The sequence below is a fragment of the Papio anubis genome, unplaced genomic scaffold (assembly GCF_008728515.1).
Source record: "Papio anubis isolate 15944 unplaced genomic scaffold, Panubis1.0 scaffold46, whole genome shotgun sequence".
NCBI lineage: Eukaryota > Metazoa > Chordata > Mammalia > Primates > Cercopithecidae > Papio > Papio anubis.
The window spans coordinates 87,262-102,854 of record NW_022164783.1 but is presented as its reverse complement, the minus strand read 5'-3'; the positions used below and the strand labels follow the sequence as shown (position 1 = coordinate 102,854).

At 39.2% G+C, this 15,593-nt stretch overlaps 1 long non-coding RNA gene across 6 annotated transcripts in view; it reads left to right on the top strand.

Moving 5' to 3' along the window:
* The window catches only part of LOC110743691, a 74,766-nt gene extending 60,851 nt beyond the window's left edge, over positions 1 to 13,915 (top strand). For 4 of the 6 annotated variants that reach the window (XR_002523080.2, XR_002523077.2, XR_002523075.2 and 1 more), the window contains one exon: positions 6,887 to 7,160. This is a non-coding gene — a long non-coding RNA (uncharacterized LOC110743691). Of the gene's footprint in view, positions 1 to 6,886; positions 7,162 to 10,332; positions 10,503 to 13,388 lie in introns of those variants that run through there. The other 2 variants (XR_002523079.2, XR_002523076.2) reach the window with 2 other exon arrangements.
* The last annotated feature ends 1,678 nt before the right edge of the window (positions 13,916 to 15,593 follow it).

Here is a 15,593-nt window from a genome sequence, read left to right as displayed (position 1 = left end):
GTGTGAAGAAACATTGCCTTTTATTTATTTGCTCTGAATCTACACTTATGAAAACTCCATGTACTGTTATTTATCCTGATGTCACTGGTTTAATTAGGCAAGAATGGGAATACTCAAAGGCACCTGGCTGATGGTCCAGCCAGTGCTGAAGGTAGTCATCATGAGAACACCATGTCCAGGGTATTGTTTTCCATTGTTTCCAAAATTGCTAGTCTTTGGGGCACTGAGAATTGAAGCAAATGTTCCCCTCCCAATATTGTATTTTGTCACCAGCATCCAACTAGCACTACTAATATTCAAATTCTCATTCTTACTCAGTATTTCCTTCCTAGTGTTGTCTAGTATTTGGCTGATTTTTTTGTAGCTGTGCATTGACAAATATTTTTTGGTAATAATGATTACAAAGTCTGTAATTTGCCATCTTTTTCTTATCTATTAGGAGAAGATCTTCCTATTTAAGATTTATAGATTAAGTACTATTTAAAAGATTGGACTATATTATAAGAACCTTGTATTAGTCAGCTCTCACACTGCTGTGAAGAAATATCCAAGACTGGGTAATTTATAACAGAAAGAGGTTTAATTGACTCACAGTTCCACATTGCTAGGGAAGCCTCAGGAAATTTATAATCATGGTGGAAGGCAAAGGAGAAGCAGACACCTTCTTCACAGGGCAGCAGGATGGAGTGAGTGCAAGCAGGGGAAATACCAGATGCTTATAAAGAAAGCCATCAGATCTTGTGAGACTCACTCATTATCACGAGAACAGTATGGGGGAAACCGCCTCCATGATCCAATTACCTGCACCTGGTCTCACCCTTGACATGTGGGGATTATTACAATTCAAGGTGAGATTTGGGTGGGGACACAGAGCCAAACCATATCAAACCTTGAGGGCAAGGAATAGTTGACTTCATAATTTTATACCTAGTGGTGCCTAAAATACTACCTAAAATATGGTAGATACATGATCCAAATTCTCTAAATTAGAATGAATGACTGTGGCCTTTTGTGGTTATCAGCATATTGTCTAATGGTGAGATCAATTTTGGATGGAGAGATTCAATTTTGGAAAAGATGCTGACACATAGTAGTGAAAGATGAGGTCATTTGTAACTTCAGTGGGTGGTTCCTTATTTCATTCACTTAACAAATATTGATTGAACCCCTATTAGGTTCTAGGTGTTGGGCTAATTTGAAGGAAACTAGAATGTAGTTTGAAATTCCTTTGGGGGCACTGAATTACGTTTTTAAATGCATTTTAATTATTATATCTCAACAGCGGTATAATTTACGTAGAATGAAGTATGTAAATATAAAATGTACAGCTAAAGTTTTTACATTTATGTCCCCATATAACTACTACCAGATCAAGTTATACAATATTTTCATCACCCCAGAAAGTTCCTCCATGGCCTTTTCTGTTAATTACCTCTCCTACGTAAATAACCATATTCCAGTTTATACCAGCATATATTAGTTTTCTGTTCATCAACTTTTTATAAAAGAAATCATACAGCATATGCTTTTTTTGCATGTCTGTTTCATTTTACTGAATATACTCTTTTAGAGATTAATCCATGTTGCATGTGTCAGTAGTTTTTTTTTAAAGTTAGTAGTTATATTTCCAGAATTATATTATTTAAAATGGTATTAAGAGGACTCTGGGAAATGGCAGTGTCAAGGCAACAGTTTTTAAATCTCTGGAACCACCCATTATAAAAAGTCAGAGTAAGATAACAAAGCCAAAACACCATGTACGGTATATCTACAACAAAACCAAGTGAAAAGATATCCCTACAAATGCCAAGCATTGAGCCATACTAACCAAACTACTATAGTAGACAGTGACACAGAAACTAGACAGGGAAGATCCAATGCGTGTATAATAGGAGTTTTCAAAGAAGTTTCAAAGAAGAAACTGAAGTATGGAAAATAATTAATATTAATATTAATTAATATTAAAAACTATAATTCAATCAAGCTTTCCTGAAATAAAAGTAAATAGAAAATATACACTGGAAAAGGGCATGCTATTACTGAGAAAATCAATTCACAGTGGCCAAACTGGCTTAAAAATTTAAGAAAAGATTTCTTTATGAGCACCCAGATGTAGATACTGGCATTCACAAGAGAGGGGGGAAAAAATCAGTTTGTCGTCAGTCTTTTCAAAAACAGCACTTTAACCTGAAGACAATGAAGAAACGTATTTAAAAAAAATCAGTTTGTCATCAGTCTTTTCAAAAACAGCGCTTTAACCTGAAGACAATGAAGAAACGTATTTAGAATACTCAAGGACATAAATAATAAGCAATGGAATTGATGCCCAACCACACTGATGTTCAAGTATAAAGGTTGTGGCAAAGTACTATATACATACAAAAACTCAGAGAGTGGTGTTCTCATTTGTTTTTCATCAGGAATTTACCAAATGGTTGAAGAAACATGGACATAAAGACTGATGTCTAACAGCAGCATTCAGAATTATATTTTAACATTCTTCTGTAATAGGAGCACCATCATGGAACACATTGACATTTCAGTCCAATGACAGACTGCATATACAATGGTGGCCCTATAAGATTATAATACCATATTTGTTTCCTTAGGAATGTTTAGACACAAATACTTAACATTGTGTTATAATTGCCTGGAGTATTCACTATAGTAACATGCTGTACAGGCTTGTAGCCTGGGAGCAATGGGCTATAGCATATAGCCTAGATATAGGCTATACCATCTAGGTTTGTTTAAGTACACTTGATGCTTTTCTCACAAGGAAGAAATAACTGCACAACACATTTCTCACAATATATGTCTGTCGTTAAGTCATGCATGACTCTATTTATTCTGAGAACAAAAGGCTTGAGTGCAAACGAACCTTTGAAGCAAGTCTGAATTATAAGAATAAGGTATAGTCAAGGATAAAATAATGGTGTTCAAGTAGTTCAGGTGTTTCAGTATCAGAAACAAATTTATTATGAATTAATCTTCCTTAGGCAAACCACTGGTTGTGTAAGATGAAGTTCTGTGTATGATAGTGGAAGAATAGCCATAGGCCAGTATCCATGAACTGTTGCCTGCACGTAGCTTTTGTAAGGATCCAGGAACAAAACACCTGCAAAGAATTCACAGACAATCCATACCAACACAAGCTATACCCAGGCTATACCTTCTGCAAACAGTCACAGTCACCTTACACAAAGTTTCCCTCAGGTTAACTATTTCCAGAAGTGGATATTAGCCTGTTCTGGAAAATCAAGTTAGTCATTCTGTATAACCCTGTCAAGAAAGGAGATCTGCAACCTGTGGTGGGGAGAAGGTGATACATTGAAGGCACTGTCTACAGAACTGTGAGGGATTTCTGAGCTTGAAGCTTGTTTCACGTGGTCCTCCTGTGAATGTCTACCTGTAATCTGAATACCCGAAGCATACACGTTGCATCTGGATTTGCGTTACCTGACTTTGGTTACAAAAAGCCATCCTCTTCCATTGCAGCAATACTTCCAATTTGTGAAGCACGTGTGACTCATCCACACCATGGAACTCAATAGGATTGAAGATCTGCCTCAAGCCACTTGTTCCAGACTTATTCCAGTTCTCTGGCTACATTTGCTGTACGCCTTATGCATCCTATTTCCACAGGAATGGCAGTTTGGGACATTTGAAAAAGTTGAAGTGCCCTGTTGCATGTCCTTGGTCCCCAAATCCAAGGATTGTTATTGTCCCCAGATTGTATTGCTTGCAGAAAGATAGGACACAGTATTTGAAACCAATGGGCTAAATTTTGCTAAATAACATCTTGTTTTATTTATTCACAAATAAAAATAATTTTGAGATACTCTATAAATAATTTTATTGAAAACAACGTTCCTTTTGGAATTGAACTGAAATAACCATGTCAGAAGCCAACAAGCAGATGGTAAACTTTCTGTTTCTGCTGACTTGGGCAGATTTTCCTTAAAGCTGAAGAGGGGCTCCATGCCCTAAGATCTCAATGCCTTCTCGTACCTTTCAACTATATCAGATTTGGATCATTCACCGAAGACCCACATTTATTTCTAGCCTATGTAATCTCACTGTTATCACACTATTTAATTACAGTACATGATTGACACCAGGAATGCTGAAACGTCAACCTGAAATTGTAGAAAAGTATTAAATTCTAGTGTTAATGAACCCAGCATATTTACTGTTTCAAGGTTTTGGGAGCCTGTAAGATATTTTTTGTTCTTCTGAGTAATTCTAGAACCATGTTTTGCTTATTGAGGTCACTAAAGGTCTCTTAGGTCAATATATTTGTGGCTTCAGTTTTTCTGGTTCCTGGCAGACCTGAGGTAGTTCCTGACTTCCTCTATGATTTCTATGTTATCTTTTTCCTTGTGATATCTTTTCCTTTCAGAGGTACTGCCCCTTCTGAAACCTCTACCTCCATGATTCAACAGCATTTACTAAACAGTCATTCTGCACTAGGCATTTTGTTAGACACATTCACCTTTCCAAGTTAAGTTAATATACATATACAGTGACTGTATATGGTAGGAATATTTGTCCCTTCTTTTTCAAAAGATAAGAAAAACTGAAGTTTATTAAAGGAGGAACATGCTTAAGGCCACAGAAAGTAAATTGCAAATTTAGAATTTGAATATTAAGGCTTTGGCACCAAAGCATCTGGTCGTGCATCCTAAAAGGAACATTTGCTAGCAAATTACTTACCTGGGTTTCCTATTTATTACAAGTGAACATAATTTCTACTTTATAGGGTTGTAAGAACCACATATAATATACATAAAATGCCTGGCACAGAGCCTGAGACATAACAAATGCTCAGTGGTGGTGGTGGTTGTTCGTCTATAACACTCACATTTTTTGTTTTAAATGCTTTTCATTCAATGTAACTTAGAGACAAGTGTTTAGGCTCTGGAGATAGAGATTTGTACATGAATTCCATCTCCACTGCTTACTAATCATTTAATTTCTCATTTAATTTCATTATCTGAAAAATGGGAATAATAATAGTGGCTACTTGATAGAGTTGTGAGGATTAAATAAAATAGTGTCAATTAAATTTTTAAAAGTGCTACTTCCCAGCAGGCACTTAATAATGACCAGATATTACTGTCCTTCCTCAGTGCCAACCTGTTCTCAGAAAAGGATCAGGCAAATTCCTGTACCCTAAGAACTAAGTTATTGAGAAGTCTTACTACAACATTCCTCTCAGATAAGTTATTTAGCTCAAGATTTTAACATCTACTGATGAATTTTTTGGAATCAACAGCACAAGCTGGTAAAAATCTGCATCTGCTAGATACGTGTCCCAAATGTCAAATTTCAAACTTTGTGAAAAAATCCACCTCAGAGACACAATTTGGTACTGAATCCTTTAGTTTAGGTCTGGTCCACAGAATGATAGGCTCTCAGATGGGAAAGATCTTAGCAATTTATCTGGTCTGATCTTCTTACCATCAATTCCAGGTAAGCTGTTACATCCTCTCTGTGCAAATTGACTCACTGCTAGGGGTGAAGGTTAGGTCCACTTCTCCCCTGTACCCTTCTAAATTGTCGAAAGGACTCCTTTCTCTTATTCTGCACACCTGATTGACTATTGTAGGGGCAATGCTGTAATGCTCTGTGCCAGTTCTTGTATTCATGTTTAAGTTCAATCTTTAACTTTTCCAGAATCTATGACTGGCCTCCTGAATAGAATAGAAGCTCCCTGAGGACATGGCTCATGAATTAAATTGCTTTGAACTAATTATTAATAGCAGCTCCTGTGTTCTGTGCTGTGCTATGGGGAGTACAAAGAAGTTGGTAATATATAAATAAGTTGATAATAAATAAGTAGGCCAGGTGCGGTGGCTCACACCTATAATCCCAGCACTCTGGGAGGCCAAAGTGGGAGGATTGCTTGAGCTTAGGAGTTTGAGACCAGCCCAGGTGATAGGTGAAGCATGGTGAAGCCCCATCTATACCAAAAATACAAAAATTAACCAAGCATGATGGCACGCATCTGTGGTCTCAGCTACTCAGGAGGCTGAGGTCGGAGGAGCTCTTGAGCCTGGGAGGCAGAGTTTGCAGTGAGCTGAGATGGCACCAGCACACTCCATCCTGGGTGACAGAATGAGACTCTGTTTCAAAAAGAAATAAATACATAAGTAAATAATTGTAAAATAAGATTTTCAGCCCCAAATCAACAACAGCAAATCCATTTCACCTCTCCTATCAGTGCTGACCCTACTCTAAAGTGGTTTATATTCAGAAAAATGGCAGTATGTGGTATACATATACATACCACATACCATTCTAGAAAGAAGAGGAGAAGTAGGCATTGTCTCAGTCCTTGAAAGATAGGTAGAATTTTAATAGAAAGACCCATGAGTGACAATGGCAGTTCACATGGGGGATGCTTTGAGAGAAGGCGTTAAGTGTCCACTGCAGTGCAGAATATCACACCTTCACTATGGTAGCTGTGCCACCAAAGACAGTTGAATTCAATGCCTAGAGGAAGAGACTTCCCTCCAGGCTCAAATTCCAGGACAAGTCCCATGAGAGGGTGGCATCATTAAAACACAATTTTTTTTTGATATTGGCTCAGCTGAGAGTCAGCTGGCTGGGGTGCCAGGATTCGAGTGATCTGATTAGGTTACATAAGGAATTGGTAGAGTAGCTGAATAACAGAGGGAGGTCTCCAAGCGGACTTTGATTTTTTTTAGGGAGTTATGGAAGATGACAACCATCATCAGCATTAAGCTCTCCTTCTTACTTTTGTAGAAAGGTGCCTAGATCGCCCTGGGAAAAGTGCTGTCTACAGTTGTTCATAGTATATATTATTATATAATTGTGTGGATTATTTCCCACTTACATGTGTCTGGGTTTCTATTTTCAGGGCATAGTCATGTTGGTGTTGATTGGGCAATATAGCCAAGTGGTTAAAAGCATGATCCCTGCATATGAACAATGGCTCTATGACCACTAGCAAGTTACTTAATCCTGCCAACCCTCATTTTCCCCATCTGTAAAACTGGAATGACAGTCATGCAGATTTTCTAGGGCTTATGTGAGAATCAAGTAAAATAAACCACTTAAATATGCCAGTCACTGTTTTAACCAGTTTGCTTTTGTGTGTGTGTGTGATGGTCTCTCACTCTGTCATCCAGACTGGAGTGCAGTAGTGCAATCTCAGCTCACTGCAACCTCTGCCTCCCAGGTTCAAGCAATTCTCTGCCTCAGCCTCCTGAGTAGCTAGGACTACAGACACCCACCACCATGCCTGGCTAATTTTTGTATTTTTAGTAGAGATGGGGTTTCACCCTCTTGGCTAGGCTTGTCTTAAACTCCTGACCTCGTGATCCACCTGTCTTGGCCTCCCAAAGTGCTGGGATTACAGGCGTGAGCCACTGCGCCCAGCCACCACTTTACGTTTATTAAGTCACTTAAGTAACCTGACGATCGTAAAAGGAGTTACTATTATTTTTTCAATTTCAACATGTCAGGAACTAAAGCAGCAATCGAGTGATTTGTCTATTATTATTATTCTAGACACATTACTGTAGTATTTTCTCTGAGGGAGAATTTCTTCCTGTGGAGCCATAGGATTCTTCTAAAAAAAAGTTTGGCGGCTTCCAGGCCTCTCAACATGAGAGCTTTCAATGTTTGAGATGATATGGGGTAGGGGTAGAAGGTTCCTCATGAACCCAACCAGGCTGACTAGAGGCTTAGGTAAGGTCAATTTCAGCTTCTACACTGTTCTGTGGACCTGCACATTCTTTATGTGCCAGGACTTATCATATTTTTGGAATCTCTATGACTCAATTATTGGAAAGGAATTGTATGATCATAATCTCATGAGGTTTTATTTTTTAGGATTTGCTTTTGTTTTGAAAAGAGATACATTTTAGAAAATTACATATTTTTCAACTTCTAAGTGAATTTGCTGACCGATGAAAATCTTAGGCCAGTAGTCTTTATACAAAATCTCAAATATTTTCTCATGCCTGCCACACACCTAGCAATGCCCCAGGATTTGGGACTGAAGAAAACCAAAAAGACCTGCCTCTTTGTTGAGTTGTGCTTTTAATGTTTGTGAAGTGACTTTCCTCATCACTTCATAAAGCCTAACTTATTCCTCAGGATGACAATCAGGACACGACAGAACCAAGCAGGAAGGAAGGTAAGGACTCACGCCAATCTGTGTCACTCAACAAGCTTGCGCCTCATATCTGCAGAACATGGGTCTCCCCAGGCCACCTTCTCCTCCATTTGGGCAGGTCTTGACATTCTGTCCTCAGCCCTCATCTCAAATTTATCATGTGCAAAGAAATATCTGGAGAATTTGTAAAACATAGACCCCTGGGCTACAGAGATTCTGATTCAGTAGGTCTAGCACAAGGCCCAAGAATTTGCACATTGAACATGCCCCCTCGAACCTTCCTTAGAATTGCTCAACTCTGCAAGGAGCAAGCTCATTCTCACCACTATCTATTTGTCTTTACTTTCCCCCCACTGATACACCTTCATCATTCCTCTTCACCCATCTCAATTCTATCCATTCTTAAAAATCTGGTACCAACTCTGCCTCTGCCATAAGCCTTCCCCAGCATCTCTGATCTCTCTCTGTCTCTCCACTTTAAAAAGAAATAAACCTTTTGGATCATTCTCAATCACATGATCTCAGCCTCAGCCATTCTCTGGTTTGTGGAAGGGGAGGGAGTGTGATATTGGATGGATGATTGATTTGCCCAGTTCTTGAGGAATGGCACCTATCTATTTCCCATCTCCAGTCGCAGTCCAGCTGACACCAGATGCCACCGGGGGTTTCAGTTATTCCCCATCACAGCCACAGCTCACCAAAACTGCAGGAAACTGGGCAGGAACGGCCCCCTGCATCCTAGACCTTAGACCCACAAAGTCTGCTTAGTTGAAAAAGCACTCCCCTTCCTGTCCCAAAGTGTAGAGTTCTAAAAGTCAGAGTGGGTTGTGAGAAGCCCTACTTAACCTGTACAGGCCGCTTGTCTCGGCACTGTTTCCTGAGCCCTTGGTTATTTTTACTGTCTCTGAGCTTCTTCCCATTCTTCAGGTGCTGGGCGAGGTGGCGTTCATTTGGCTTTGCTTCTGACACAAGATAAACGAGCTTGGGGCCCTCGGCGATTCACTCTGGCTGCCAGGGGGTTCCAAAATAGCAAACTATTTTTCATATCAGCAACGTGATATGAAGGGAGATGCAGCAGGTGCACTCCGCTTTCCCCTCACCGTCTGGGGCATGTGGTAGGGGAGAGGATTCATTAAGTTTGCACTTGTGTCTAGGTAAAAGAAGGGACCCGCTCTCGCAGTGGCCATTCCCCTTTGGCTGGATCAAGGGCTCACCTCCTGAAGGCGAATCTCGTCCTTGGGCAAGGTGGAAGTGCAGTTAAACAGCAGTCCGGGCGCCCCCATAGAGTTCAATGCCTTTTTCTTTTCCTCATAGAAAAGTAAGGTTAGGAATGTGACTATCTGCTGAGTATTTTTTTTCTAACACCACCTTGTGTGTTAAACAAAAGAGCAAGATTTCTTAAACGTTTCAAATGTTTGACACTATAGTTCATTAAATGTAGGGTCATTTCAGAAAGTTCAAAGAGGAAACTTCTCTTTTATTTTCTTTTTTTTTCCAAAGATGTAGAAGTGAAAGATCAAACTGACGTGGCCTCTTTGAGTTTCTCCCTCATTCTCTTGGCTCATTAGAAAAAAAAACTGTTTTCATGGCACTGTTCACTATTAAAAAGTTGTCTCCAGCCCTGCATCTACTAGTCCCCCCATCCTCCATCATGAATTATGTACATGTTTTTAGAATGAAAATTATAACAAAGCAAGGTGGATTTTAATTTATATTTGCATGTATTGTGAGTTTCCTTTTGATGTTTCTCCCCTGTCAAGTTACTAGATCTTCTTGGCCAGAGATGAATTAAAAGTGAAATTAAATTATATGTGATGATGATGATGATGATGATGGTGATGATGATGATATGGGCTTCTTGAAATTGGGGTGAGGCTTAGGGGACAAATATTTTGTAAAAATGTTCAGAGTCAAGGTCAGAGTGAGAGAGCAATTATAGTGTAAAAGCTACACGCTAGTGAGTTGTAATTCAGTGCATAAGACACTGGAATCTGTCTTATAATACATCTTAATTTAAACATTTCTTTTCCCAGGGGACCACAGAGTATGTAGTGCATGAATAAATAAATGCCATGACTTATTTTGGAGTCTCCAATCATAATATAATTATATGCATTGCAAATTTTCATATGCTACTTTTAGTTTCTAGGATTGCTGAAAACAATTATTAAACTGCATTGCAGGAAGAGATCTACCTCAGTTCAGCTATGAAAATGAAGTCGGAGAGGCTAGTCACATTAGACAGCAGGATCCCTTCCACCGTGAGCTTGATCACATCAGAGAAGTGGTGATTACAGTTTACATGGAGTTATACTAACAACTGGCCCTGGCTCAACGAGCCTAGTAAAACCAGGTATAGACAGAGTTGTGACTGTCTCTTATTGTCTTGTCTTGCTGGGTTTTAGGGACCATTCCTCTTCTCAAATCAATGGTAGCTCCTAATCCACCACTGGAAAATAATACATTTTTTCCTTCTTAAGAACAGCTTTTTCTTTCCCTGGGTCACTAAGATCCATTTGCTAAACAACTCTTGAAGTCTAAAAAATTGTCTCTGAGTAGTCAGAAGAGGTGAATTCAACCTTGCGAATAGTTATCTAAAATCATCATCCTCCTCAAAAGCCTTTTCTCTTTATACAGTGTATAAGTCCTACCCATATGGGGTAATTTGCCATCTTGTGCTCTCTCTCTGGCTTTGATTTCCACATTTCATTCAATTTCACTTTATTAAGGAAACATAAGAGAGATGCAGGATAGCGGAACAGTTAAATGCACTGGCTTGCAACCACACAGACCTGGGTTTGAGTCCTATATTTTCTACTACCTACATATTTACCAAGCTGTGTGACTCTTGGTAAGTTGCTTAACCTCTCTGTGCTGCAGCTCTCACATGTGAAAAGGTGATAGTAATAATTCTTATCTTATTGGGTTGTTGTGAGGACTGCAGGAGATACTGCATATAAAGAGTTCAGCAGAGTGCCCATGTGATTCTAATAAATATTATCAATTATCATATCAAAAGCACCTCACTACAGTACATCTACTCAGCTTGTAATTCTCAGTCCAATCTCATTAAGAAATCTAGAAAACAATCGATCTTTGGACTAACAGGATTTGGGTGCTGAATTATTCTATTTCATTTTCTTATGTGAAGGAAAATCCATACTTTTCTGAACAGATATACCCTTCTCCCCCATATCCCCCAGTCTCATATACACTAAATTTGCTGCCTTTTTAAGAGGTGGCTATACTCTCTTAAGACCAGATGAAAAGGAATTGAGCAGCAAAGCAGGGGTTGTGGTTGTTTTTTGTTGGTTTGTTTGTTTTGTTTTTTGCTTATCCAAATACAGTGACTTATTTTCTCTCTCTAAACATGTTGGGTCCTAAGTGGAAAGCTCAAGCTCTGGGCACATGAAGCCCCCAGGAGACTGGTGTTTATAAATCATCATTGACCTTCTTTCCATTTAAACCAGGAGCTCAGAACTTTGAACACATTGCAAAGAGTTTACATTGGTCCATTTACGCTTTGGCTCTGAAGTAACCTGATTGGGCTGTATGGGAGAGAGAACCATGGCTAATAGGCCTGAGTGTGCAAGATAGGGGCCAGCCTCCTAAGGCAAAGTGTGGGAGAGGCAGAGACTCATGAATGAAGGTCGTGGACAAGGATGGCACTCCAGCGACTCTGGCCAGCAGGTGGGGCCACAGCCCATCTCCACCAGCCAGGTGCATCTCCCTGGATGATTTCTGGCTGCTTTCTTTGATTTTCATTTTTACTTTAGAACTTGATTTCTCCTCCCTCCTTTTTTTATTGTTGCTACAGAAGTTATTTTATGTTGCCATGAAGATTTTTTTTCCTTTTCTTTCTTCATTCCCATTCAATTCACTCCACACATATTTGAGTGTCTACTATGCACCAGGCACTGATTCAGACACTGCTAATATAGGATTGACTGAAACTCACAGGGTCTCTGTGTTTTGGGTGCTGATATTTAGAGATTTAAGACAGTGCTTCCCAAACATCAATGTGTGTGAAAACCACCTGGGGTCTGTGAAAATGCAGATTCCAATTCAGGAAGTCTGAGGAGGGGCTAAAGACCATAGCTCTTAGGTCTAAGAAATAAGCTCCTTGGTGATGCAGGTGCTGCTGGCCCAAGCCCCATCCTTTGCATAACAAGAATGCGAAGAACTTCTATTCCCCTTCCTCCTCTAAATGACTGGCTGAGTGTCCTCATTTGTGTTAGCAGAGTTTAACGGCATCACAGACTTGATCTTTCCTATGAGACCATCAGCTTTATTCGGTGACCCTGACCTAGGCCACCTTTCACCTAAACATCTGAGAAGTACAGGGGAAATGAGTGGGAGGATATAGATAAATGACTGCCTCCCCCGCCCCCTAGCTTGCCATCCTGGCCAAATCCTATGTCATACTGTGAGTGGGACCACTGAGGACTCATTGTATGCACAGGACAGCTCCTGACTCCTAAATGGTAATAGTCCTTTAAACACATAGAGTGATATGGCTCCTCTCTGGTAGCTGGGGTGCCATTTACTAATTTGCCACTCTTACATGACTAATTTAACTCTAGTTACTACTCAGTCATTAGGGAGTCACTTATTCACAAAGCAGAATCAGGCTAAATAAATAATAGGAAGCTGGGAAAAGAGGCAGATGAAAGTAGAGAGTGCGAGTTAGCTTTTAATACAGGCTAGAAACTTGCTGGTGTTTAAGGCAGATCCTCATTTAGCGCATAAATGCAGACTCTTCATCTGTTTTTAAGTCCTGGTGACCCTAAATGAATAGAATCCTGTAGCAGAGAGCAGCTACCTTCTCGTCTAATAAGAATCACATTCCAATAGAATGTACATTTCCAATTACTATGCAAAAACAATGGCAGAATTACTTAAAAATGTACAGCCCCTAAGGGCTCTGTATGCTGCAGCCCATGGGAATCTATTATTTGCATGCAACTATTGTGGGGAACAACTGAATCCTCCATCACCGGCTATTTAATCAAGCGAGAAGGCCCTAAATTTCTTTGCAAAGATTCACGAGTTCTGGAGCTAAATATGCAATTGGTAATGTATTCTGGCTGTCTGCACGCAGGCTTCCTTGTTTCATTCTGAATGGCATGGTGTTTGCATTGACATTTAGATGATGGGTCATCTTGGATTTCTCCTGTTCACAGCTGGAACCTTAGTGGCATCTCCCATTAGTAATCACTGTGCTTTTTTTTTTTCCTAGTGACTGAGCCGTTTACAAACTAAGAAGAGGAAAAATTATGTATTTGGGTACTGACTATAGAAAGAAAATAAACTAACAGCACAGTAGGAAAGGTGCCTAGGGTTACTTTCTGTGGATAACTGAAGATCAAGTGGAAGTAAAGGACTCGGATGATGTGTTTCCCCAACCCTTACTCACCAGCTTTAGTGGCAAACTTATTATTGGAGAGTTAAATGAAAATAGTCTGTAAGGACAGACTCCGGGATTAACCACAGCCACTAATGCAGTAAGATTTGGGGCAAGTGGAAAGACTTGCCCCTACAATTATCTACTTTTCTGACCTATAAAGGTGCCTGGAATTCTCCCTTGATTTTACCTATCTATGCCTTTGAAGTCACCTGTTAAGATTCACGAGTGTTTTTTGGGTAGGGCTCCCATCAGAAAGCCCTGGAAGTCACAAATGCTTTGGCATCATTTATTTATCAGCTTCACCATTCTGAAACAAGGCCCTGAGGGACCAGTGGGCCTGAAGACTGGGGGAAGCAGGCCAGAGGCAGTGCTTTACCACATGGAAGCCCCAAGCACTGAAAATACAGTGGTCCCTGCCCTCCGTATGCAATGCAAAATAAACAGCATCCTATACTAGACAATTAGGGTAAGCAAGTTGAACCTAGTTTTGTAGGGGGTTTGTGTGGTAATAAGAAAACACAAAATCTACTGTCATACAATTTTAAATATAGAGTATATTATAGTTAACTATAAGGACAATGTTGTAATGTTGCAGAGCAGATACCTGGAACTTTTGCTTCATGCCTAACTGAAACTCTATACCCATTGAACAGCAACTCCCCATTTCTTCCTCCCCCATCCCCAGGCAGCCACCATTCTACTTTCTGTTGCTGTGAGTTTGATACCTGTAAATGAAATCAGACAGTATTTGTCCTTCTGTGATTGGTTTATTTCACTTAGCATAATGTCCTCAAGGTTCATCCACGTTGTAGCATATGACAAAATCTCCTTTTTTATGGCTGAATAATATTCTGTGAGATATATATATATATATCACATTTTCTTTATCTGTTCATTCTTTGGTGGGCATTTGGTTGTTCCCACCTCTTGGCTATTATGAATAATGCTGCAATGAACTTGGGAGTACAAATATCTCTTTGAGATCCTGATTGCATATGGTAGTTCTATTTTTATTTTTTTTAGGACACTTCAGCTGTTTTCCATAGCAGCTGCACCATTTTATATTCCCACCAAAAATACGTAAGTATTCCAATTTCTCTACATCCTTGCCAACACTTATTTTCTGTTTTGTTTTTTGTTTTTTGATTGTGGCCATCATAACAGGTGTGAGGTGAGACCTCATTGTGCTTTTCATTTGCATTTCCCTGATAATTAATGGTACTGAACAGCTTTCCACATACCTGTTGCCCATTTGTATGTCTTCTTTGGAGAAATGTCCATTCAAGTCCTTTGCCTATTGTTCAATCAAGCTTTCTGTGTCTTTGTTTGCTTTTCTTTTGGGTTGTAGGAGTTTCTTATATATTTTGAATATTAACCCCTTATCAGACATATGGTTTTAAAATATTTTCTTCCATTCTATAGATTGTCTCATTGTTCTATTGATTGTTCCCTTTTTTGTGCAGGAAGAAGCTTTTTAATTTGCTGTAGTACCATTAGTCTATTTTTGCTTTTGTTGCCTGTACATTTGGTGTCATATCCAAGAAATGTTTTCTTCTAGTAGCATCATTGTTTCAGGTCTTATGTTCAAGTTCTTCATCAATTTTGGTCTGATTTTTGAGAATGGTATAAAGTAAGGGCCCAATTTTATTCTTTTGTATATGGAGATCCAGTTTTAGCAACACCATTTGTTGAACAGACTGTTTTTTCTGCATTGTATGTTCTTGGCACTGTTGTGAAAATCAGTTGATTGTATATATGTGGTTTTACTTCTGGGCTCTCTATTCTGTTCCATTGGACTATATGTCTGTCTTTATGCCAGTACCATACTGTTTTGATTACTCTAGCTTCATAATATGTTTTGAAAGCAGCAATTATGAGACCTCCAGCTTTGCTGTTCTTTTTGAAGATTGTTTTGGCTATTCCAGGTCCTTTGTGGACATCAATATAAATTTTAGATTTTTTATTTTTGTGTTTCAGTTAAAAATGCTATTAGATTTTGATAGAAATTGCATTCAATCTGTAGATTGCTTTGGGTAG